Source organism: Protopterus annectens, chromosome 12.part0, assembly GCF_019279795.1.
Source record: "Protopterus annectens isolate FY-2018-M chromosome 12.part0, PAN1.0, whole genome shotgun sequence".
Classification (NCBI taxonomy): Eukaryota; Metazoa; Chordata; order Ceratodontiformes; family Protopteridae; genus Protopterus; species Protopterus annectens.
In genome coordinates, this window is record NC_056746.1 from 598,239 (window position 1) to 623,356 (window position 25,118).

Genomic DNA, 25,118 nt, shown 5'->3' on the forward strand with positions numbered 1-25,118 from the left:
GGCCTGTGAATAAACGGGGGGGGTTGGGGTTTAAACAAAATTTTTGTTTTTAGGGGGCCCCAAAACCGGGTTTTTTAAAAAAATAAAGGGAGGGGGCAATGGGGGGGGGTAAAAGGTTTTTTGTTTTTTATTGGGCTTTCCCCCCAAAAAAAAAATATCCAGGTTTTTTGTTTAAAAATTTTTTTTTTTTTTTTTTTTTTTTTTTTGGGGGGGGGGGGGGGGCGGGTTAAAAATGAAATTCAACCCAATGGGTTGGGGAGAACATGAATAGTATCCCCGGGTTTAAGGTTGGCAGCCAAAAAAACCTGCCCTGGGGGTAGCTGGCCCCCAAACCAAAAGGGAAAAATCTGAAAAAAAATTTGTGATTACAGACAAAACAACCCATAACAGTAAAATATGAATTGCAAAACAAAACATAGCAGGAAAATAGGTGATGGAATAGGAAAATGACATATCCAAACACAGTGGAAACAAAAAAAGACTTGTCCTGTGAAACAATAACTAGACAAGTTCACGGATAAGTTTGTAGAATGCAAGGAATAGTATCTTTTAAGCGGATAAAACCAATCCCAGGGGTGTATGCTTGAAAACAAACAGAGAAATAATAAAACATTTTATATCACATACAAAAAAATACACATATATATATAAAAAAAAAATAAAATAATATATATAAATATAAATAATTAAAAACAAAACTAAATAATTAGATAGATAAAATATACACAAAAAACAGTTGGATATAAAATACAACAAAACAAACTTATGTCAGTTAGATATACACACACATAAATGGGTTATTCACAGCAATTATAACATATTTACAGGGGGCATTTTATATAATAAAAATTTAAACCCACGGGGGACAGAATAAAAAGGGAATAAATCAAACACGGTGTAAAACACTTAAAAACCCATGGGAGATTCTAAAAATTTTCCCTTAAACATGGATAACGGGCCCTTGCGGGACCCCAAAAAGGTTGAAAGCTCCAACTTTTAAAGCAGGATGTAGGTGTACATGGAACAGTAGGTTGTGCAAGTGTGATAATACATGGGTTGACAAACGTGACATGTGTCCGAGAGGGGGAGAGTGGGCAATGTGTAGGGGTGTGCTCATACCCCAGCTCCCTGCAGTAAGTTTTTTAAACTGCTGTAGAGGGTGCCAGGTAGGTGGACCATGGGTATGCATTAATGGGCTTAAGTGTGCAGGTGCTGGTTGGCAGAGATGTAGTAGGCCGCCCAGTGGAAGTCATTAATATTCCTATGTGGGCATAGCATACCTACACCTCCCAAACCTGAAGAGCACATCTCCCGGATAGTTTGTAAACCATGGGGGAATACATAGAGACCTAAAAGTCCCGTGTACGTAGCATGGCGTCCATAGTTATGTATCAGAATGTAACAAAGTCCAAAAAACACTGCCAGAACTACTGATATTAGGTGAACAGGGGGGGAATACAGGTAATGACAGATGACAACATGTATGAGTCATAAGCAGCATGTACCTTGACAAGCGTGAATGAATACATATGTTCTGTGACTGTGAATGTGTCTGGTTAATAGAACCAATCATCTAAATGTGTCCCACGGGGTGTTATGCATTGTTCCTGATACGTGTTCATCACACCCATTGGTATGGAGTTCTGCTACTGACGAAAGTGCATAAGTTGCTGACCACTTCAGGTAGATGATAGCATAATAGAAGAGGTTAAACACCCTCCCCCGAGGACACCCCGTCTGGGCAGTTTGTCTTGCAAAATGACAGTTATGGACATGGCCTGTGCATACCTCTCAACTGTCCCTGATTTGACTCAATTTAACTCTGTCCCTCTTAATCCCTCCTAAAACTGGACTTTTGGAGGAAAGGTGGTAAATTTAATTAATAATTTAAAAAAAAGAGTTAAAACTTTTTTTACTTCAGAAAATGTGTATTAATTCATATGCCCTGATGCTGTCAATGTATCAAGTTAATAGCACAAATATTTTAAAAGTGTCCCATTGTCCCTGTTTTTCCTGACTTGTCCCTGATTCTGTTGAAATTTGCCCCCAATTGGTTGAGAGGTCTGGGCCTGTGAGTTCGAATGGAGGCTATATAGTGTGTGTGTTCAGACATCAATTTGTTGTATCAGTAACAGCTACATGTAATAGGAAACAGTATTATCAATTATAATGCTACATGAAAATTTAAAGTCAAAAGTGGAGGTCTGTGTACTATTTTTCTCAGACCTCTCAACCCTTGGGGGCAAATTTCAAAAGAATCAGGATGTCAAAAAACCATAAGGACAATGGGGCACATTTAAAAAATTTGAGCTATTAACTGGAAACATTGACAAATCAGAGCATATGAATTAATACACATTTTCTGAAGTTAAAAGTTTGTAACTCTTACTTATTGTCATTATTCATTAAGTGTAATTCACCACCTTTCCTAAAATCACTAGTTTTAGGAGGGATTAAGGGACAGAGTTAAATATGATCCCAAAATCAGGGACAGTTGAGAGGTATGCTGTGGGTATGTGTTGCCTAAAAGTGATAGCTCTACATATAGGGTCTATAGGGGTGACCAGTCTGAATGGCCAAAGTGGAACCTGGTCTGTAGAACTGTCAGATGTACCAGGGCAGAACATACTTACAGCCATGCATAGTACAGAAATATACATTCCCAAAACAAAGCATAGTCTAGCAGCAGTATAGTTGCATGCTACTACATATGACATATCGGCGTGTCAGTATACAAGACCGCAACCAGTACAGACACCTACAACATGAGAAGGTCCCTAATCAGGACAGTTGCAATGGCTAGAGTATTGTCCATACCACTCAACTTTCCCCGAATGTCAGGCGTCCCCGAGTTTGACTGAAAGTCTAACTGTGTCCCCCTTTAAACCCTCCTAAATGTAGTGGCTGTTGAAGGAAAAGGGGGTGAATTACACTTACTGACTAATGACAATAAGTAAAATTAAAACAACTGTTACGTCAGAAATGTTATTATGTCATATGCTCTGATTCTGTCAATGTGTCAAGTTAATAGCATTTCTTTAAAGTGTCCCTGTTTTCATGACCTGTCCCTGATTCTGCAGAAATGTGTCCCCCATTGGTGGAGAGTTCTGGTATTGTCACATGTGATGTGTGATGAGGACTGTCCCATGCAAAGTGGAAAATGTCACTCCTACGTCTCCCATCGTGCAATCTGAAAGGTGGTCAACGTGCAGTTGGTATGCGGTAAAGACTGCAGACAGCTGGGTTTAAAAAACTCAAGTCACATGTCAGCATTGCAGAGTATTGGTTCCCATGTATCAGGCAGATGGGAGCAGATCATTGAAAACCCTATAATATGATTATGTCACTGGACAAGGGGGCCTGCCGCCAAAAAGGTTACACATACCATGTAGTCATGTAGTCCCAAAGTAATACACACAAGGGATGCACACACCCAGGGGAGTGACAAATGTAAGCAGAAATGTGGGGGCAGCTGCTGTGCGTGTTTGTCTACCAGTATGCCAGTAGTGCCCCGTCAAAAAAAGTGGAGTTAAACGTGTATAAGGTGCTGTGACCAGAGGTCAGCAGTGCTTAACATTTCAAACCCCCGCACAATTCCACCTGCTGGACTGTGCCTTACCGGTTTGTATCCAAAGGGGTGGGCCCGTCCAAAAAAAGAACCAGTCTATACTGATGGTAGGGGACCCTGTGCACATAGCTCATGTGAATGAACAATAGACCATGGCATATGTACAGACAAAAACCCAAAAAACCATACAGGGAGACATCCAACAGTATAGCAATGTACTGGCAGATATGTCGGACCACTGGTGTGTGCATGCCCCATCCTGTGTTTCAGTGTTGAGCATGCCCAGTATGACTGTTGCAGTTGTAGACTGGCAATACCATCATGTGTGAACATGCAAAGTATGGTCAACTGTATTGCATGTGTCACATGTCCAGATAGTACTGTGTTGCTGACCCCCCCCCCCCGTTCTACACAGACAGGTGATATGCTGTGTCTGCAGGGTAGCTAATGGTCATGTGGCATTGACAGTTGCTACATGTCTGTTTGGGGACATGCAACCGTCCTACACAGCACCGTGGGTGGTGCACATGACTCTCACATGTGTAGTGTGGGGGGGCACAGCCAACAGTTGTACACATCTGCTACTGTACTGGTCTGGGGGTCCATGTCAGTGTTTGGGCCTACCTAAATTGTTGGTCGGAGGGATACCCCATTGTTTTCCCCAAGTTTTTCCCAGGGGGGCCCTTTAATTTTTTTTTTTAAAAAAACCAGCCCCCAGGGGGGGTGTTGGAAACCGGGTTTCCCCCTTTTAAATTGCACATCCTTTTCCCCATTCAAACAAAGGCCTGGCCCCTTTGGGCCTTTTTTTAAAAAACCCTGGGGTTTTTTTTGTTGGTTCAAGGGGGTTGGGGGTCAGGTCCCAAAAAATTTTTGGTTTCCCCCGGATTGGGTGGAGAGTTCTTGGTAATTTTTTCAAAAATTGGTTGTTTTGTGTGAATGAGGACTTTTTCCCCTGCAAAGGGGAAAGGTGTCCTCCAAAGGGTCTTCCCTTTCGTGCAATTTCTGAAAGGGGGGGACTGCAACCGGTTCCCACAGCCCCGTGGGTTAACAAACTCTCACATTTTAGTTGCGGGGGCCCAGAAAACAGGGGGACAATCTGAAAACTTATTTGGGGTTATGTCATGGGAAACCTCCCAAATTTGGGTTAAATACCAGGGTGTCATTAGAAATTAAATTTACCACACAGGGGTTTGGACCCCCATTAAAAATTTAACAAAAGGGGGCCTGCTGTCGTTTTGTCTCCCAGGGTTTGGGGTAAAAGAAATTGGGCAAAATCCTGGCCAATATTTTTTGTTTTAAAAGGGTAAAACCCATCCTTCCACCTGCGGGGGTGGGGGCCTTTTTTGGGACCAAATGTGGCCCACCAAAAACCGCAAGTGGGTAGGCACCCTGGGGCAAAAGGCTCCATTGTAAACCCCGGGTATGTGCTAAAAAAAATCATGGTCCAAACTATGGAATTGTACGGGCTTGCGGCCAACTTTTGGCCCCCAACATCCTTGTTTCAATACATCCCAGAGAATGGGGCACATTTTAATCAATCCACTTGTTGGGGTAAAATAGGAAAACCCCGGGTTTGTGTTACAGCCAAAAGGGTCGGGGTTTTGCTCCCCCTTGTTTCAAAACGGGTGCATTTTTCCCATACAATGGCCGGGAAACAGGTACTGTCTGGGGGGGACCTTTGAACCTGTTAAAAGGCAGTGGGGGAAACGGGACCTACTGTGTAAGGGGGGGCAACCCCGGTTGCCTCTTTGAAGGGCGGGTATCCTGTCGGGCGGGCCCCTAAAGGGTTGGGGGGTTCCTTAAAATTTCCCACTTTTCCCGGGCCCAGTGGTGTTGGGCCTTTGGGGCCCCTCCCCACCCGGGCCTGCTGAACTGTTTGCGGGGTTTGGGTAGCAGGGGCAAATCCAAAACCATTTTATCATTTGTTGTAGGGCCAACCCCAAACGAGGGGTGTGGGATCCCAAACTTAAAGGCACCCAAACCAGGGGGAACATGTTATGGTTTTCCTTGTGACCCCTGTAGGGTGTGGGGTTTTCAGGTGTTGGGGTGTGCTGGGGGTGTTAAAGGGGCCCCCACACCATTGTTTCCCCTACCCCCCCAACGGGGAAGCCCTTTAAAAAGGGATTTTTAAAATGGGCTTTGGGTTTGTGTTACAGTTTGGGGTCGGATGCCTATTTGGACACACGGGCCCCCCAAAAGGGCCCGACACATACTTAAATTTTGGGGCCCATCCTTTTAGGGCCCTAGTGGGAAAAGGGTACCCCTACTGTGTGGGCCCCTACCCTTTGGTTTCCCCTTTTTGGGGGGCTACTGTGCAGGGCTTGCCCCCGTCCCCAAAAGGGTATTCCTTTTAACCAATTCAATTCCCGGGTCCACCTTCCAGGGGTTTTGGGCCTTTTGGCCCTCCCCATGTGTTCCTGGAAACTTTTAACGGGGCAAAAACTTGGGTGAGATCCCTTAAAAAACCCATGTCCCCCATTGTGTTTGTTTTGAGGCCCCTGTGGCCGGTAAAAATTTGGGGACAAAACACATCCCAGGGTTTTTCCCTGTGTTTTCCCCTCGGGGGTTGAGTGTTAGGGGGGTAAAAATTGCTGAGGGGTTTGCCACCCCAAATTTTTTTTCCAAACACCCCCAGGGAATGTGGGGACCCTTGGTGTCACCCTGGTCAAAAGCCTTAGGGCACCCCAGTTAAGGGGGGCACATACAAAACCCCCTCCCCCGGCCTCCTGCCATGTTGGATATGTTGCCTGCTGGGGCCCATGCCCCCGGGGGTTTGGGGGTTTTGTGAAATGCCCCGGGAAACCCCAGGGTTAATGTGGTTAAAACAGTTTATTGCTTGGTTACTTTAAATGGGGGAGGGGGCCATGTCATCGGGGCGGGATTGTGCGGGTCAAACCTGGTGCGGGCCTGGAAACCCTGATACCCCTTGGCTGTTTCCCTGTGGCGGGAAATGGGAAAACACCCCTGGCCCTTAGGTTTTCCCTGGCCCGGAGTGAGGCACGGGTTCCAATGTGAAAGGAGGCCTGCCCCCCCATGTGCCCCAACATAGCCCTGACCCTGGTAATCACCCCCCGGGAAAAGCAGCACCCCTGGGTTGTTCACCATACAACCCACTCCCCAAGTTTTTTCAATGTTTTTATAGGGCCCCCTGACCCCAAACATTTTTAAACTGTTTTGAAAATTCCTCGGGATCCACCAATGGGAAAACAGGTTTTGCCTTCCTTTAATTATTTAAATCCCCCATGGCCTTCCCAGCAACAAATAACCCTTTTTGTCACCTGGAAAACCCGGGGCCCCCACCACGGCTGTCATTAAAAACCACCAGGCGGGTATAAAACCCAGGTTTCTTAACGGGACACCCCGGGGCAAATTTCAATGGTCGATGTCCCCCTATGTTCAATTAGGGCCCCACCTCTACATCCTACATAACCACAAATTATTTGTATACAATATCCCCCTTTTGGCATATATATTTTAATAATATTATATACCCATAAATTAAAACATATTAAAGGGCCATTTATTAAACCAAAAACGGAACCCCCCATCCCCAACAATCCCCATTTTAGAACAAAATGGAAAAAACCCGGGGCCCCTGAAACCCAAGGGTTTTGTTAAAAAAGGCCAGGGTTATTTGACCCGGGTTTAGCCCCGTAAAAAAGGTAAATGGGGTGCTAAATTTTCCCCAGCCCTTTTGGCACTTATGTTTACAACCCAAAATTTTTTGGAGAATATCCTGGGACATTAAATTTTTAAAACAAAACAAACTGAACACATTTGAAGGTTTTAGCCCCCAACAGAACCAAACAAAATAAACGGAATAAAGGAAACACATTGCCATGCCCGGGTTTTTGGACATCAACCTGTTTAGTTCCACTCAGCCTTATGGGGGTAAAGGGGGGCTCTCCCAGTTACTCACCAACCCAAGGCAATTTAGGGGGTTGACCCCCATTCCGGCAAAAGGGGGGTGGGAAATTTAAAATTGGGGTACCCAAAAAAAAAAGGAAAATTCCTCGTCCCCCACAGTCCCAACACAACAACCCCCAAACACACCCCTTGGGGGGGCCGGGGGTCAAACATCCCCTTTCTATTACCACACTACAGCATTAGCATTTAACAGAAACGCTACCGAGTTCGAACCCCACACTCCCAAGGCATACTTCTAGGGGGGTGACATCACCCCAAAAGGAAAAAAGGCCCGATAGGGAATGTATGTGGTGACCCATCTAAAAGCATTACTCTGTCCCCAGGCAGCTGGAAACACACACACACACACACACCCCCCCCCCCCTTGGCAGGGCTGGGAGTCGAACATACACCTAACTACCTTATCACACTACAGAAACACTTGCCAGATTACGGGAACACAGCACTCCCAGAGGCATACTTCTAGGTGGATGACATCACCCCAAAAAAAAGGGGGATAGGGAATGTATGGGGGACCCATCTAAAAGCATTACTCTGTCCCCAGGCAGCTGGAAACACACACACACAAACCACACCCCCCAAAAACCCAAACCAACAACACCAACACCCAACACACACAGGCATTCGCATTAAAAACAAACCTACGAATTATTTGAACACAGCACTCCCAGAGGCATACTTCTAGGTGGATGACATCACCCCAAAAGGCAAAGTTTAAGGGAATGTATGGGGGGACCCATCTAAAAGCATTACTCTGTCCCCAGGCAGCGGGAAAAACACACACACACACAAAACCACACCCCCCCCCCTGGCAGGGCTGGGAGCGAAAAACCCCTAACTACCTTATCACACTCAGCATTGCGGTTACAAAATCTGAAACAACAGCACTCCCAGAGGAAACTTCTGGGTGGGTGACATCATCCAAAAGGCAAAAAAACCGATGGGAATGTATGTGGTGTGACCCATCTAAAAGCATTACTCTGCCCCCAGGGAAACCCCTACACACACACACACACACACACACACACACACACACACACACACACGGGGCACAAAATGGCAGGGCTGGGGTAACATACACCTAACTACCTTATCCCCTCAGCATTGCAGTTACAGAACTACGGGAACAACAGCACTCCCAGAGGCATACTTCTAGGTGGGTGACATCATCCGCAAAGGAAAAAGACACGGGGGGGAATGTAGGGTGGTGTGACCCATCTGCTTTATTTGCCCCCAGGCAATGGAAACACACACACACACACACACACACACACACACACACACACACACACACACACACACACACACCCCAACACACACACCCCCAACACACACACACCCACACACACCCCCCTCAAAAAAAGGGGGGCTTTTGCATACCCCAACTACCTTATCACATACAGCTTTGCAGTTACAGACCTCCCAAGTTACTGGCACAAAAGACATATTTCCCGGGGGGCACATAAAAAAGGTCCATGAATGTATGTGACATCTGAAGCATTTACTGTCCCGGACTAACACACATTGGGGGGTGACAATGCTCACTAAAACAACACACAAGGGGCAGGCACCCACAGACAGTACATTCAAGACAAAACAGACAATGACATTGTGCAGAAAATGGCATCGGCCGGTCCCCCTGCCAACAATGTCAATGGCCATCCCCATACAAAACCCCAAAACACATGTATGGGATGCCCAGATACCCGTGTTTGGAATGTACTGTGTGTCCATCATTTTACTGGGCATGCTCACAACAGTTAAAGCCATCTTGCATGCAATTTAAACACAGAAGGGGCTCTTGTGCACAGGGATTCTAAACACAGAAGGCTTTGGAAATGTACTGTTTTCCATCTACAAAAGGGCATACTGGGCATGCTAAAATGCATTAAAAGGGGCCATCCCATACACACAAAACACGGGGCATGGGGCCTATGACAGGATACAAAAGTTTAATGTACTGTGTGTATCTACACATGTATCATGCTACACAGCATTGAAATTTTGGGTAAAAGTTAAAAACAGGAACACATTGGTTTACTGCAGTCATAACCACTCACATTTTGACATTTAAAAGGAGATCACAGATGTCTCATGTCAGATCACAGATACAAAAAGGTCTACAATGTACCCCTCAGACATCCCCATGTCATTGGACCAGCAATACAGCCATACATTACCAGAACTGTTGACTCATGACCAGGGGACTGTCCCGGTCTCAGCAACTGTGCAGACTACACATGTGGGGGTTCCATCATGTGTTATGTTCAATGTTCCACTGTAATAACCAGGTAAATTTTAAAATCCAGGGCCCTGGGTCAAAAGCTGTGACAGATGACTGTCCCCGAACCCCACACATGTTTGGATATGCATGCATGTAATGCAGTGGATATGTGCATGGACCACACACACAACAAAAGTAAGGGCATAGCCTGTCCTGTGCAGGAAAGTGGCTACTGCAATAAAGGGGTGGAAGGGGGGTCCATGGCTGTTGAATGCTAACAGTACATGGGGCAATGTTGACAGGGACACTTTCCCCTTGAAAGTTACCCATGACCCCCATCATATCATAAACAGTCCATGTTTTTGTCATACACATGCCCCCTTGCAATGCATCCCAACATGGCTACATGACAGGCATGTGGACCAACACACTTTACCAGGGCACATAGCTACCATGCATGGGGTAGCTGATTATGTAACTCATCTGTGCCTAACTACAACATGAGTTGCAATCACCCCCATCATTGTGTTATATGGTGATATACTGACATCGGTGGGATGTACATGGTATGGATGGATTTGTACATAAAGTGGTGATCCACCTGTGCAGAGGGATGTTTGCCGGGATGGCTAAAGGGTGTCAAAAGCCATCCTACCATTACATGTGCAAAAAAGGCTATGTTACTTTTTTGTGGTGAAAAACCTAAAAGCGGTCAGGTGTTACTGACTGTGCTTACACCTGTAACACTTACATCCTGTGTGCATATAGCAGCACAATTGCCAGGCGTAGCTTGGTAAAAACATATGCTGCATGTTTTCAGTATCATCTTTAAAAGGGGTTTTCATTCACAGTACTGCCATGTGTGTTTGCTTGTGTCACCATATATGCCACATATGGGGGGGAAATACACCCTTTGTTACACCCCTGTACACTGTTGTGAGATCTTTTACATACTGCAGTGTGGAAAGCATGATAGGCAGGGGTGGTGTTTTATCACACACATCAGTTATCCTATGTGTATTTTGTGGTCCCCACAGTGTGTGTGTGTGTTGTGTGTGTGTGTGTGTGTGTGTGTGTTGTTTTATGTAGGGCTGTCTGGTGAAAGTGGGGGTGTATGCTACCATACAGAAAAAAGGACCCCAAACCCCCTCAGGTGATGCAGTCTGCTACCCTGTTGATGCCATCGGTCTCAGCCCTGGCTACCTGTACATGTTCTTCTTTGGGGCACATGTGGGTGCACTTGTGAGGTGATGCCCACATGGCGGGGGTCCCCCCCTCAACACTATGGGGTGTGCATTATAGTGTTTTTGACCCGGGGTGTGGGCATGTTCTGTAATGTAAGGGGTAATACTGCTACACAGTGAGGCCTCATGCTATCAAGGGGCCTCTAATGTTTCATCGGCCAGACCACTGTGTACCCCCTGCACCATGTCAACATACCTGTGATGTGCCCTGGTATGGATGTAAATTTTAGCCACTGTAGCCTATTAAACTGCCCACATGCTTCTGGATCAGTTTTGTGGGACATCTGTGGTATGTTAGCCTTTCCAACAGTCAGGTTGAGGCTATGTATAGCATGCTGATATTGCCATATGCCTGTGAGTACTCCACAGTTACACATGGGGACTGCAAACACTGCTACCTGTAGGCACATGCAAGTAGACCATAAGGAGGGGGCATCATTACCAACATGCTGTTACTGTTGTTACCAAGACACTACTGTGAACATATAACAATCCCTGCTAAACCTGTACTACATGGTATGTCTGGTTTCTTAACAAAAATGTAATAAAACACTTCTCTCACTATTCTGTTCACCCTGTGCATCAGACCATTTGAGCATGTCCCTGCACCGATGGTGTGGATGACAGGGATGCAGCCGGCTTCATCATATGCACAGGGTGATAATGTTTGCCAGGGGCATAGGCTGCACCAATGGATGACATCATGTGTGTGGGAAAGGGGCCCGGTGATATGATTGGACATTTTGTTCAGTATGCATGTGGGTGTTGTGGTGCCCTACAGATGTTTTCCCTGTGTGTGTGTGTGCAAAAGTTCTTTTTGAGCCTACACAGGGGTATTATTGACAGCTCCAGATTGTACAGACCAGGTTGTACAGCTCACTGTGTCTGGCCACCCGTGACCTGTGCCTGCCAGGGTTGCAGGGCACTACCGGGGAGGTACAGATTGGCTACTGTCCCAACATGTCCACTGGAACCGTGTCCCCCAATGCCCAGGGCCCTCCACATGGCCTGCTGTGTCCTTGTGGACAGCGCACCCAGCTGCACTGCTCCCTTCCCAGCACTATGGGAGCGGGCATGTGGGTGGCCTCATGTTGCCCTGCACTGGGTGGTGTGGCCCCTGTCCACGTGGCCTACACCTCACTCCTACCAGATGTTCCAGCACAGACAGCTCACACGTGGATTGCCATCCCCGGTCAAGGTTTCCCACCATGTCACCCAATCGCCTGTCCAGAACATCAGCAATCTGCTGTTGAGCATTTGCCAATGCCTGGATGTTGTTGTTTAATGGATAGCAGCCCTCTGCAGCCTCTGCCCTTCTCTGTTCTCCCTGTTCAGCACGTGCCTGCCACCATTACAGTCTGGAACATGCGTCTGGTGATACCAGCTGCTCCTTGTCCTGCAGGTGCATGTCTGCCAGGGTCCTCCTAAGCAGCACTGGCCACATGCCTGTGTGGCACATCTGCAGTCATTACACTGACACCATGGTGTGGAGACACACCTTCTGTAGCCACCCCCGTTCCTGTTCCATGCTAACAGACTGACTGTCCTTCCTCTATGGCCACTGGTGATGGGGTATGTGTTGGCAGCAGAACTTTTTGGGGAAGGGGGGACATAGCTGGGATGGTAACCATTGGCACAGATTCAGCCCCTGACACCCCTGCCTGTACCTCATGCATATGTTCATCACTGCTAGTATCTGTGGGGACACTAACATCAGATGGACGCAGGGGGTTACCTACATCACCTGTGAATGGAAAGATTTAAATTACAATAGACACACACACACACAAAAAGACACACACAAAACACACAAACACACACACACACACACACACACACACACAACACAACACCCCACATGTGATGTGACAGGGGCATGCAGCATGCCTGTGATACAGAAATGGCATGCAGCTCAGACATTAATAGTGGGTTAGCATACCCCCCTGGGGTGCACACTACAGCAAGCAGGTGTCATATCAGTAGCCATGCAGTTCACACAATCATGGTAGTAATGCATCCCGTGATACACCATGTGGACCAGAACAGGATAACAGTACACTTTGGGGGGACCTTGACATGTAATCTGCTGGCTTGCTTTGCATACATGTCTGACACAATGGTGTCCTGACACATTCAGCTTTGTAATGGGCATCACATTGGGGTGTTGTCTGTATCCCCTACAGATAGAATGCATGTTTAGCAAATGTGCATGAGCAGGGAAAGGGGTAGTGTGAGCCATCTACATTGCTAAAATGTGAGTACAGACACTGTGCCATTATGGCATCATGAGGCATCTATATTGCTATACAGTGCATAATATGTAAAATTGCATAATAACCATGCATACCCATGACATAACTGTGGTTTGTGACCCATGATGCTGAGGTGTATACACACAAACCATGTGTGTCATGTGACAGGTCACTGGAGACCTACAGATGACACCCCTGTTCTACAGAGTCTTAGCTGCCTGGCAACCATGTCCACACATAGCAGACTTGTCAATTCACCATGTCCACAAACATTGATGTACCACACACATGAGGTCCCCTGGGATGTCCTACAGCAGAAAAGGGAAATGTACAGTATCTTTGGCCTGATGGGGTTTTGTCTGTGGAAGCTGTAAGGTGACTACTGTCATGCTATGACACAGTCGTGATGTTCAACACATCTTATAGGGTAGGCTTCAGTGACACCTCCACTAGCTATGCACAGGCTTTTAGGATGTCCAGTGTACCACATCAACTGTATAATCAGTCAACTAAGGCTATAATTGGACCATGTTTGGACAATGTGCAACAGGGTGTATACACATCACATTTACTGTGTGGCTACAGGGCCTCCCCATGGCCATGTGTGAAATGTGTTGGCCAAATGTGTGTGATGGCCATCTATCTCACATGTCTGTGTTGTCCCATATGACATACACCCATAGATGTCAGATATGTCACCATCCACAGGGCTATGCAGAAAACGGGTTGTATGTTTGGTATGTGGGGTATGGGTTATGGGATAGTGTGACAATATTGCAGCCAGAGCACTATGTGTCTGGGACATGTCAGATGGCACATTACAATGTGTGCACCCATTGCAGGGGCATATAACACAATGGTGACTCCTGTGGGCTGTCCCATCACAGCTCACTGTGTGGTACTGTTTGTCCACGTGTTGTTCAATGTTTTACATATGCCTACATTGTACAACACCTCCACCTTGTATGCACAGCTGTCCACACATGTAGCAATGACAAATACTGTGGTTTCATGTTGGTGTATCATTTCATTTGTATATATTGCACATGGGTAGTGTGAATGATGGGGGATGCAACCTGTATTTTGACTGGACCCGAACATCATGTGTACAGGGGTTAACTGGCCACATGGTGAAAAGATCTATGCTTTAACATGCCTGATACATGACAGTCTCACCTGCAATGGACTGATGTCTGTCAACACCAAAGGGACCTGTATAGGGGTGAAAAGCAGTTTGAACATTATCCATGACTGTATGACAGCCACAGGGTGCACTGTGCATGTTAACACATTACCCGTACAATAGCATATAGTATGCACATGTGTGCATAAAAGGGTTTTACTGTAGTATGGGATGTGTGTAAACATACCTTGCATATGATGTTACATTACATAATGTACAGTGACACATGCAACTAAATGGGATATAATAGCCATATGTGCAGTAGTGAAACCCGGCAACTCCAGGCTCATTGGTTGGGAGACACCCCCCCCACGATGGCAGCTAGTGTTTGTGGGTGCTGTTCTGAGGGTGTCCCCAGACTGGCCCGTAGCTCCCCTTTGGGGGTGGTGGGGGGTGGGTTGGTGGCCCACCACCTGTTCCACCTTGTTCCCCGGTGATTGCAGTGGCATGCTGTTTTGCATGTCATATCAAATCCTGCAGTGTTTTGTGCACCTGCTGGTAGGGAGTTATGGCCACCCCTCATTCACCCTCCTGCAAAAATCCTGCCACAGGTCTCATGCTGGGCATGCTGTGGCACATGGCTGAACAACACCTCGTAGTTCTCATGGAGTGCGGGATGAGGACATCATCCTCCTGGCAGCTTCGGGTGGCAGGCGTGTCTGGCATTATCTGTAAGACATAATGATGGTGACAGGTCCCTTTTCAGAGATGTACAGAGATACAGCTGCACATACATTTCTAGTAAATCTAGTACATCTGCACAGTTATCTTTGCAAATCATCAACATGACACAACTGACATGTTTGTGTCCCCACATGTAACACCCTTATTTATATCATCACCATATATGTGTGTCACCTCATTACATTGTTCATACTCCATGTGAATGCTGTCTTGATGTGGGCATGTGTGCCCGCACTGGTGTTCTTACCTATCAGCCCTGCCTGGATGTGTCCCGGTAATGCTGTTGACCTTGATGCTGTGTATATGTCACATATCAACACATACACTGCCTTAATGGACTTGAGCAGTGACAATGCCCAACATGGAAACCTTTACATGCATTTTTTTGCCATATACATCTAGGGACTGTACAGCTGTTCAACATCCTGCCACATCGCCTGTGTTGCACATGTGATAGACATGGGACAATGGCTAGTGGATGTCATTGCAGGGGTGGTTATCAACTATAGCATGGGCAAGGTTTCCTAGCTGTATCCGACAGCCATTTTGCCACCTCAAAGGGGCATCAGTGCCACATTACTGATCCAGACAGTTGATACTACATCTACCATGGGGCCCTCACACCATGTATGACAGAGATGACATGTGCAGCTTTGATGGACAGGGTTGCATGGTATGGCGAGTATGTCACATGTATGGCACAGGGATCTGTCCAGCATGTGGCGATCCTAATAGGGCGGTGGCTGTCCATGATGTATGTCTTTCAGATCAGGATATGGACATTAGCATGTCCAACATCATAGTGTAGCACATGTCTTTATGCAAGGTAGACAGCATGCTGCATAGTGGAGGGGAGGATTGTGAAGGCTGGTATCGCCCATCCATGCATGGCCAATACCCCCTTTAAAAGGGGATATGTGATCCAATATTGGTCACCCAGTGCTGTGTATGCCTGTCCAATGATCTCCATGCTCATGGATGGCACCCTGTCATGACATGGGTCCCTATGACTACCTAAAGGGCCCGGAGGTCACCAACTCAGGGGGGTGAACTGTACCGCACCATCTCTTTCACAGTGTCCCTAATGTTGACCCCAGCCTAGGTGGTAGTTAATGGGTACAGGGATATTCACCTAGGTGACAATGCTGATATCATGTCAGAATGTGCACATATGTCCCCACCTCACCCACAAAGCCCATTCTGTATGTTGTTCACAACACTGAGACAGCTATTGCTCATAGGTCATGGCCATTCACATTTTAAAGGGCTACAATGAGGGGGAGTACAACACATTAACCCTGTTTTACTGTAGCTGGCACTGGTGTGATATGCACATGTCACTCTGGCACCTTTTGTAGTGTTGATTCTGTCCGGCCACTGGTAGAACACTCCTGTGACATCGGTATATGTAGTCAAACATCCCAAATGTCATGTACATCTGTACTGCTAACATCTACATTGATAATGGTTCATGGACTTGCAGACCATACTCAGCAGGGTTAAAAGTGCAGTGCCACCAATTATGACTGTCGTCACCACTTGTGGGTTGATATTATCCAACACCCTATCTGTATTGTATTTTATGCTCAGCACTTGTTCAGAACTTGTGAGCACTTCATGAGCTACTGCCTAATATAGCACCCATTCCAAACCCTTTCTCACAAGTACACTGTCTGTCCTTACATTTCCAGCTTGCTTACAGTACAACAGCTGTTGTACACCCTAACTCACATATCTTGTGAGACATGGTTGTTTTACAGGCATGTCCCCATACCAGTGCTATTGCCTGTCTATATGATGAATATGTTGTACATGTGGCAATAGAGCAATTGTCTCATGTACACAGTCAATGCTCACCTCCCAACATACGACACTACAGCCTGTGGGAGATGCACATATGCAGCCCCGCTGGGCTGTCACCAACCCTGACTGAAACCCGACAATCATGTGGGGATGTGTAACATTTTCAAACACCCCTCATCACATAGTCTCACAAGATCTCCACCACCACACCCCACATAAGGGACAACTTGTGCAGTACCTCTCCATACTCTGTGTAGGCACCAAAACACCCCCACAACCCAAACCAACCAATTAAATTAAGCCCACAGCTTTTGTGCCCAATTTACCCTACAGCCCAAATAAGGGGTTATAACATACCAACCACCCGGCCTAGGTGCCTTAGGGGGTTCCCTATGCCTTTTGCGGCTTCCCCAAAGGGGATTGTCGCTTTAACTTTCTGTCCAAAAAAAATGGTTTGGGAAATAAACCTTTCACCCTGCCCCCCTAACCCGGTAAAAAATTTGCTGTTTAAAACTCCTGTTTAAATTTTAAAATTCCCCCAAAAAGGGGGCCAAGAAAACATGGGGCAGGGGCCAAAGCAATTTTTTGTCACCGGTCCCTTTAAGGCCCTTAAAGGTATGGGCCGCCCTGGGGAGCCCCCTTATGCATTATCCGGGCCATACCCGTCAAAGAACCCGGGCGGCACCCAAAAGGCCCATGTTCCCTTATTCCACAGGGCCCCTCCCGGTGTTACTTTGACAAAGGTCAACCCAAAAACAATCTTTGGCCAGAACCCGCAAAACCTTTTCAAACCCTTGGGGGTTCAAAACATGGTTTAAAACCCTTTTTTTGCTGGCTTTCCTATACTGTGTCTTTCACATTTTCCTTTAAAATTACCACCAGACCGGGAAAAAGGCCAAACTGGGGTTTATTAACCCCCAATGGGTTGGGCAACCCATCCCCAATCCAAGGCCCAACAAATTTCCCTTAAATGGACCCCTTCCCAAATTCTGGTGAACCCGGGGATCCCCCTTGGTTTCGAACAATTTCAATACCCGGGTTTTACACCGGACCAACCCTTTTAGGCATTTAACCGGACCGAACAACCCCCTGAGGGTTCCCCATTCCATAGTTGTAACACCTGGGAGTTACTTACAAAAAATGCAAAAAAAAGGGGTTCCCTTGCAACCAAAATGTGGAAATGCTATTAAAAACCCTTGGGAACCCAATAAAGGATTCCAAAATCCCCAGTTCCAGGGCCTAAATTTCCGGTGGACTGGAAAGTGGGTCAACCCCGGGGGGACTACTGGTGTGAGGGGGGACAATCCCCTCACTTTTCCCGGGAAAAAGCCATTCATTACCGACACATTAGGGGCCAAAGGGTTTGGGGGTTCAATAACCTCCACTCGGGTTGGGCAACCCATTTCCAAACCTTCCCAAACCAACAAATCCTTTCATGGGCAACTAAAAACCCCCCTTACCCCCGGGCCACAACCTGGGGAACCCCTTGGGGGGTTCCCCCAACAATCAATAAAAATTTTTATCCAATCCGGAACCCCCCCCTTACCATCCAAAATCCCCGGGTATTTTCAAAACCTCTAACACGTCTTATTGGCCCCCAGTTAGTTAACCGTTTAGACAGTGGCCCCAAAGGACAAGCAAAAATAACCCCCAAATGGCCCTGAAAACATTCCCCAGTGGACTTTTTTAAGGGACACAACTCATGGAATCATTCCCCCAGAGCCCTTTTGGGCCCACCTTTGGGTGCCACCCGGGGGCCGTTCCAGGCATTTTACAACCGGTGGACCCCTTTTAAAGTTGGGTAAAAAATGGGTGGGGTCCACCAGCCTCATTGGGCCCCCAGGCCCTTTTACACCTTCTCCAAACTGGTATTTTAAACATTAAAATCCACCTTCCATGACCCCAAGGCTTAGGAGGTTTTGCAAAATGGTCAAAGGCAAACCACAAAATTGCTCCTGACCTACAACAGTTAAATTGGGAACATTCAGAACCCCTATGTTGGAAATGCTTCCCCAGGGGCAAGGGTAACAAACCCTCCCCACTTTACAGGGACAATCCCTCAAAAAACCCTTTGTCCCCGCGTCACCCCCCCAAAGGGGACTTAACCTGAATTTTATATGGCCTAAACCCGGGATTTACCAATCCAAAAATCCCCTTTGATTTTCACCCCAAAAAACCCAACAATGGGGTTTCCCCACTTGGCCAATTTTAATTCCTTTTACCGCATTTGGCCCCCCTTTTAAAAACCAAGCCAAAAGTTATACCTTCCCCGGGGGCCACAAACGAGGGTTTTGCCCTACACCCTTTTACCCCGGAAATGTTTCAATATTGGGGACAACACCCCTTTTGGGGTCCTTCACAAAACATTTCTCCCCATTCCCTTTTATTTACCCAGGTTGGAATTGTTGGGCCCGAACAGGCCCACCCTGGGGGACCCTTTGATACAATTTCCAGGGGTTTATTTTGGAAAGAAAGGGGTCCACAAAAATACATTTCCCCCATTGGGGCCCAGTTCTCCATTTGGTATTGGGGGGCAACATTAAAAAACATCCCCCTGCAAAATGACCCCATGTCTCCCCGGGAATGTTAATGCAAAAAGGCCCCATTTTGGGGGGAACACAATGGAGGGTAGCATCCTGTACCTTCGATTTTTGGGAAAACTTTGGGGTTTTCCAAAAGGCCTCCCCGAAGGGCCCCTTGTTGGTTTGCTTCCCTTTAGGACGGGTAGCCCCAGAAGGAACTTTCCTGCCTTTAGGTTTTAGACCTTCCCTTTTAAAAGCACCCTATTGGTTCCCACCAAACCATATGATCCCCCCATTTTTAATTTTCACCTGGCGGGTACCTTTTTATCAAAATATGGGCCTTTTTTTCTGTGAAAATCTGAAATCCCCTTTCATTACACCAATTTTTTTAAAACCCCCTAAACAAAAATAGGGGGCCCCTTAAAATTCATTTTCCAAAATTTTAAAATGCCCCTTAAAATTTTCAACCCTTACACCCCCTTCCTTTGTTAACCCTATTCCACCTGGGGGGATGGAATTTTCCTTTTCCCCCGTGGCCCCCCTTTTGTCTGGGTTTTTGTGGCCCCCTAGGACCCAAAAATTTTTCCTTCTAACTCCCGAAGAAAACACATTAATACCCCCCATTTAGGGGACCTTTTTAAAAACAAAACGGCTTTACATACCAAAAAATTAAACAAAAACCATACATTTAATTACTCCGATGGGTTTAATATTTTTTCAGGAAATTTTTTAAAACCCTTCCCGTTTAAAAACATTTGGGATATTTTAAAATTTTGGGGTACCTTTTCTGAACCGAAAAGGGCCCTGCCACCAATTTTTTTGGGATTTTTACTTCCCCATAACTTAAACAAAACCAATTGTGGCAACAGTTGGGGGTAAATTTAACCCAATTGGGGGATTGCCCCTTTTCCCAAAACCGGGAACCCCTGTTTGGTTTTTTCCCTTTTAATTCAAAGCAGGGAAACCAATTTTGTTTTTTCATGTTCCCCCCATTGGTGGATGGGAGACACATGTATGCCGGGATTTAAATGCGTGGGCTTTTTAAAAAATGTCAGGGTTCCCTTTTAAAAATGGCTCGTTTCACAGGAAAGGCCTCCCAAAAGGAGGTTGCCCTGGTGTAAACACTGGAGTTTTTGCTTAAACATTGATTGCCAAGGTTTGGGGGGTTTTTGGGGGACCCAACTATAATTTTTGGGGCTTATTTTTCATTTCCTTTGTGGTTGGGTTTTAATTAAAAGCCCTTCCCTTTAGAATTTTTTTTTTCAGGTTTTTACATTTTCCCCTTTTTAAAGGCCATATGTATCCGGGGATTGATATTTACCTGGAATTTGGGGATATTTGGGATGCAAAAGAATGCCTGTTTTCTGTTAGAAAATTTGCAATCATTCAATTGTTTTAACAATTTTCATGGGGTTCCCCTTTTCAAAGGCATTTGGGGACGCGGGGCCCCCAAAATTTTTGTTTAAGGCCCCCCCCATCCCACGTAAAAGGATACAAAATATTTTATCCCCTCTTTTTTTGGCGGTACTTTTTTGGAAAATTTTCCCTACCAAAATATTTAAAGGAATTTTCTTTTAAAATAAAGTTTCAAACCCTTGGGTTTTGTAAAGTTTTTTTGTGGCCCAAATGCCCCGGGGGGGCCCCCAATTTTACAAAGGGGGTTAACCCCATGCCCCCAGCAAACCCCACCCACCCTAAATTTCCTTTTCCCACTTTTTTTCAACCAAAACCCAAAAATTTAATACAAAACAGGGCCCCCAAACATACACAACTAAAATACAAAACAGGAAACATACCTTACCAAACCCCGGGCTAAATTCCCCTTTTATCAAAATTCCCGGGATTTCGGGAAATTTTCTTTTTCTTTCACCTTTTTTAAACAGTTTATTTATTTTTACCTAAGGTTTTTTAATGTCTTTCCAATCAAAATTTTAAAATCGGGTCCCATATTAACATTTTTCCTTCCCCTTTTTCCCGATTTAAATTTATTATTGAATATTTAAATTTTTAAAATTAAATTAATTTAAAATTTATAATTAATTCTCCAAATTTGGGGAAAAAACCCCATTTGTACCTTTTGAACGGCCTGGATTGGTTTTGTTTTGTGTAATTCAACCCGCCATGGTAAGGACCATAGTTTTTTAGGTGGGTTGTTTCTGATTGTGGGTTTTACCCCCGGAGTGGGCCTTTTACCCTTCGAAAGGGACTATTGCAAAAAAACCCGGGCACCGTTTTGGCCATTAACCCAACGCAGATTTCAAATTTTGGCCCCTTTTGGCTTCCAAAGGGATTTTAAAAAAAACTTCCCCGGGGAGAATTGTAATTGGCTAAAAATGGGGTTTTTTGCCCGAAAACAGCTTATTCCTTATTTGTTTCCCTTTGGGGATGTGGGGGTGACTAGCATTTACCCCTTTTTGGGGCCCCGGGGGTTTTACATTTTTTCCCTTTTGTTGTGGGCTCCTTTCCCTAATTAAAGGGTAATCAGTTAGTTTAAAATTTGGTTCCCAATTTAATTTGGGCCTTTTTAATTGGGTTTCTATTGTAGCATTTGGGGTTTTATATTTCCCTACCCCCGGAATTACAACCATAGGGGGGATGTTGGGGGGGAAAAACCTGTCCCGGGTACCCCCAGTTTTTCCAAAATCCAAATTCATTTGTTGGGTAATTAACCTCCTTTTCAGGGTTGCCAAAAATTTTCAAATGGCCCATTGTTTTCCCCCTTTGGGACAACTCGGTGTTTCCCCGGGGACACTTTTCCCATTTTGGGGAGGTTACAAGGTACCACCATTTCCCAAAAAATTCAAACAAACTTTTTGTTTTAGGCTTTTTACTTTCATTTGCATTCCTTTGTTTTTTAATACGGGGTTTAAAAATTTTAATGCCTATTAATTAAAATGGGACCTAAAAATTTACAATTTACAGGTTTTTTGTTGTTTTTGTGGCCAATCCCAATTTTAATGTGGGCAGGTGGAAGGTTTTCGGTTTTTTTTTTTTTTTTTTTTTTTTTTTTTTTTTTTTTTTTTTTTTTTTTTTTTTTTTTTTTTTTTTTTTTTTTTTTTTTTTTTTTTTTTTTTTTTTTTTTTTTTTCTTTTTCTTTTTTTTTTCTTTTTCTTTTCTAAACTTTGTTTTTTTTTTTTTTTTTTTTTTTTTTTTTTTTTTTTCTTTTTTTTTTTTCTTTTTTTTTTTCCCCCCCCCCCCCCCCCCCCCCCCCCCCCCCCCACCCCCCCCCCCCCCCCCCCCCCCCCCCCCCCCCCCCCCCCCCCCCCCCCCCCCCCCCTCCTGGGGCCCCCCCCCCCCCCCCCCCCCCCCCCCCCCCCCCCCCCCCTTAAAGGGGGCCCCCTACAAAAATGTTCCCAAGAGGTTATGGTTGGCTATTTAAACCCGGGTTTCCCTTCCTTTTGGCCCCCCAAAAAAGGGGATAGGCATTTTTTTGGGCCAAATTTTTTCCTCCGGGTTCCCTGGGCCCCTTTCTTTGGGGCTTTTTGGCCCAAATATATATATATATATATCTGACGGGAATGACAGGCAAACTACACCTTTCATTGTGTACTTGTCAGTGTATACTGTTTCCTGGACTCCACACGTTTGTGTCTGAACCTGTCACATTACACACCTGCCGTAGGTACATCTTGGCTACCATAGTGTTAGGTGATTGTATACATGATTGCGTGTTCCAATCCTGGCAGTGGTCATTTTACCCCTCAGAGCAGGCGCTATTAGTACAGGGGTGAATAATGCTGATTTCACCTGTTCTGGACATCATTGACCGTGATCTGCATGATATTCAGAGATGTTTGGACCTGTTTCGCACATATCCGTTTATTTATATTTAAACTACGCTTACCAGCACTGGGCAATGCATATTCCCACTGATGTGTGCTAAACATGATCTGATGACCTGCATCTGACATGCATTATTCGTGCCTTCGGGATTACGTTACATCCCTTGCAGGACATGGGACCGGGAACATGCACAACGGTCACTGCATTTGCCATTTGGCCATCTAGGATTTTTACATGTGTTATGGCATTTTGTATGTGGAGTATACTACGGCTGTTACTCCATACTGCACTCACATGGGTACCTCAGTTAGTTTACATATGGATGAGTCCAATTACTGGTATGTCCATGTGATGTTTACTGGATGTGCTCCAGCATTGGGTATGTATATCACAGTGAGCCACACACTATGTGCTACACCTTCACAACATAGGTGGAGCATGCTAGGGTGATTAATACCTGTCATGGGTACACCCCATGCCTTGACACAACATCCATGATTACATTATGTGGAGCCGCTCATTAACACAGCAGGAATCCATGCAGAGTGTGTCAGAACAGTGCTTACACACATGTGATCCGATTGCCTCTGCTCCACTGAGTGACAGTTGGTTACTCGATGTTGTGGCGCCAGCAGACACTGTTTGCCTCATTTGGTGTATGGCCTCTGACAATCGGTGTACCTACCGATGTACCTAGGAACCTATACACACAGCACCAACATATGCTGATAGGCATGTACTGTTCAGGTGTTGACATTCCTTCTTCCAATAGCTGTTGTGTGTACAATGTTTGAGGGCTGCCTATGTAGGATTCACACAGTGGGCCACCTATACATTACAATTTACAGGTGGTCGTGTGTGTGTGTGCCATCCATTTTACTGTGTGTGCAGGTGGAGAGGCGTGTCAGTCCATAGGGGCCTACACTGTCAGAGTATGTGCTATACGTTCCCTCTTTGCCAAGGCATAGGCATATTGGGCATGCCTCAGTCTACCTACTAGGCCTGGCACAGGGTGTTCGTGGTCTGAATCCCTCTGTGCCTGTGATGGCCTTGGCAATTGCGGTGGGCTATGAAGGCCTTCACCATTTTGTCCCTGCTGCAGCTGCTTCTGCAGGATCATGTTATGTAGTATGGCACATACTATGAAGATGTGGGCACACATGCCTGGAGAGTACTGCAAGGCTCCACCAGATGTGTCCAAGCAACGGAACCATGATTTCAGCATCCCGAACACACGCTCTATGATGATTCTGGTTTGTGCGTGTGCCTCATTATGGCATTCTTGCATGGGTGTGTGTGCATTTCTGATGGGAGTCATCATCCACGGCTCCAGTGCATAGCCAGCATCCCCCACAAGGTGGCCATGTGGGATGTCCCCCCTGACAAATACCTGATACAGCTGTGAGGCATGCCAGATATGGGAGTCATGGTAGCTTCCAGGGCTGCCAGCACACACATCCATGATAATGCCCTGGGCATTGCACATGACCTGGCAGTTGATGGAGTGGAATCCCTTGCGGTTTATGTAGCACCTACCATGCTCACTGGGTGGTGACTTGATATGTATGTGCATGCAGTCTATCACACCCAGTACCTCCGGGTAGTGTGCCACATGGTGGAAGTGGCGCATATTGCTGGCCAACTCCTCCTGAGTTCGGGGGAAGTATATATGCTCATTGGCATGTGGTAACATGGCATCCAGGAACTGGTGTAGTACCCTGGATGCTGATGCCTGTGAGATCCCCATTATATCTCCAGTTGGCCTTTGAAAGGTACCTGTGGCTAGTATTCACAAGCTTACACATACCTTCATGTCCACTGGGATGGGTTCCCCTCTGTTGTTTCTGGTTCTCAGGCATGGCCGGAACAGCTCAACTATTTGCTGTAAGATGTCCCTGTCCACCCTGTAATGCTCTACATCATTTCCC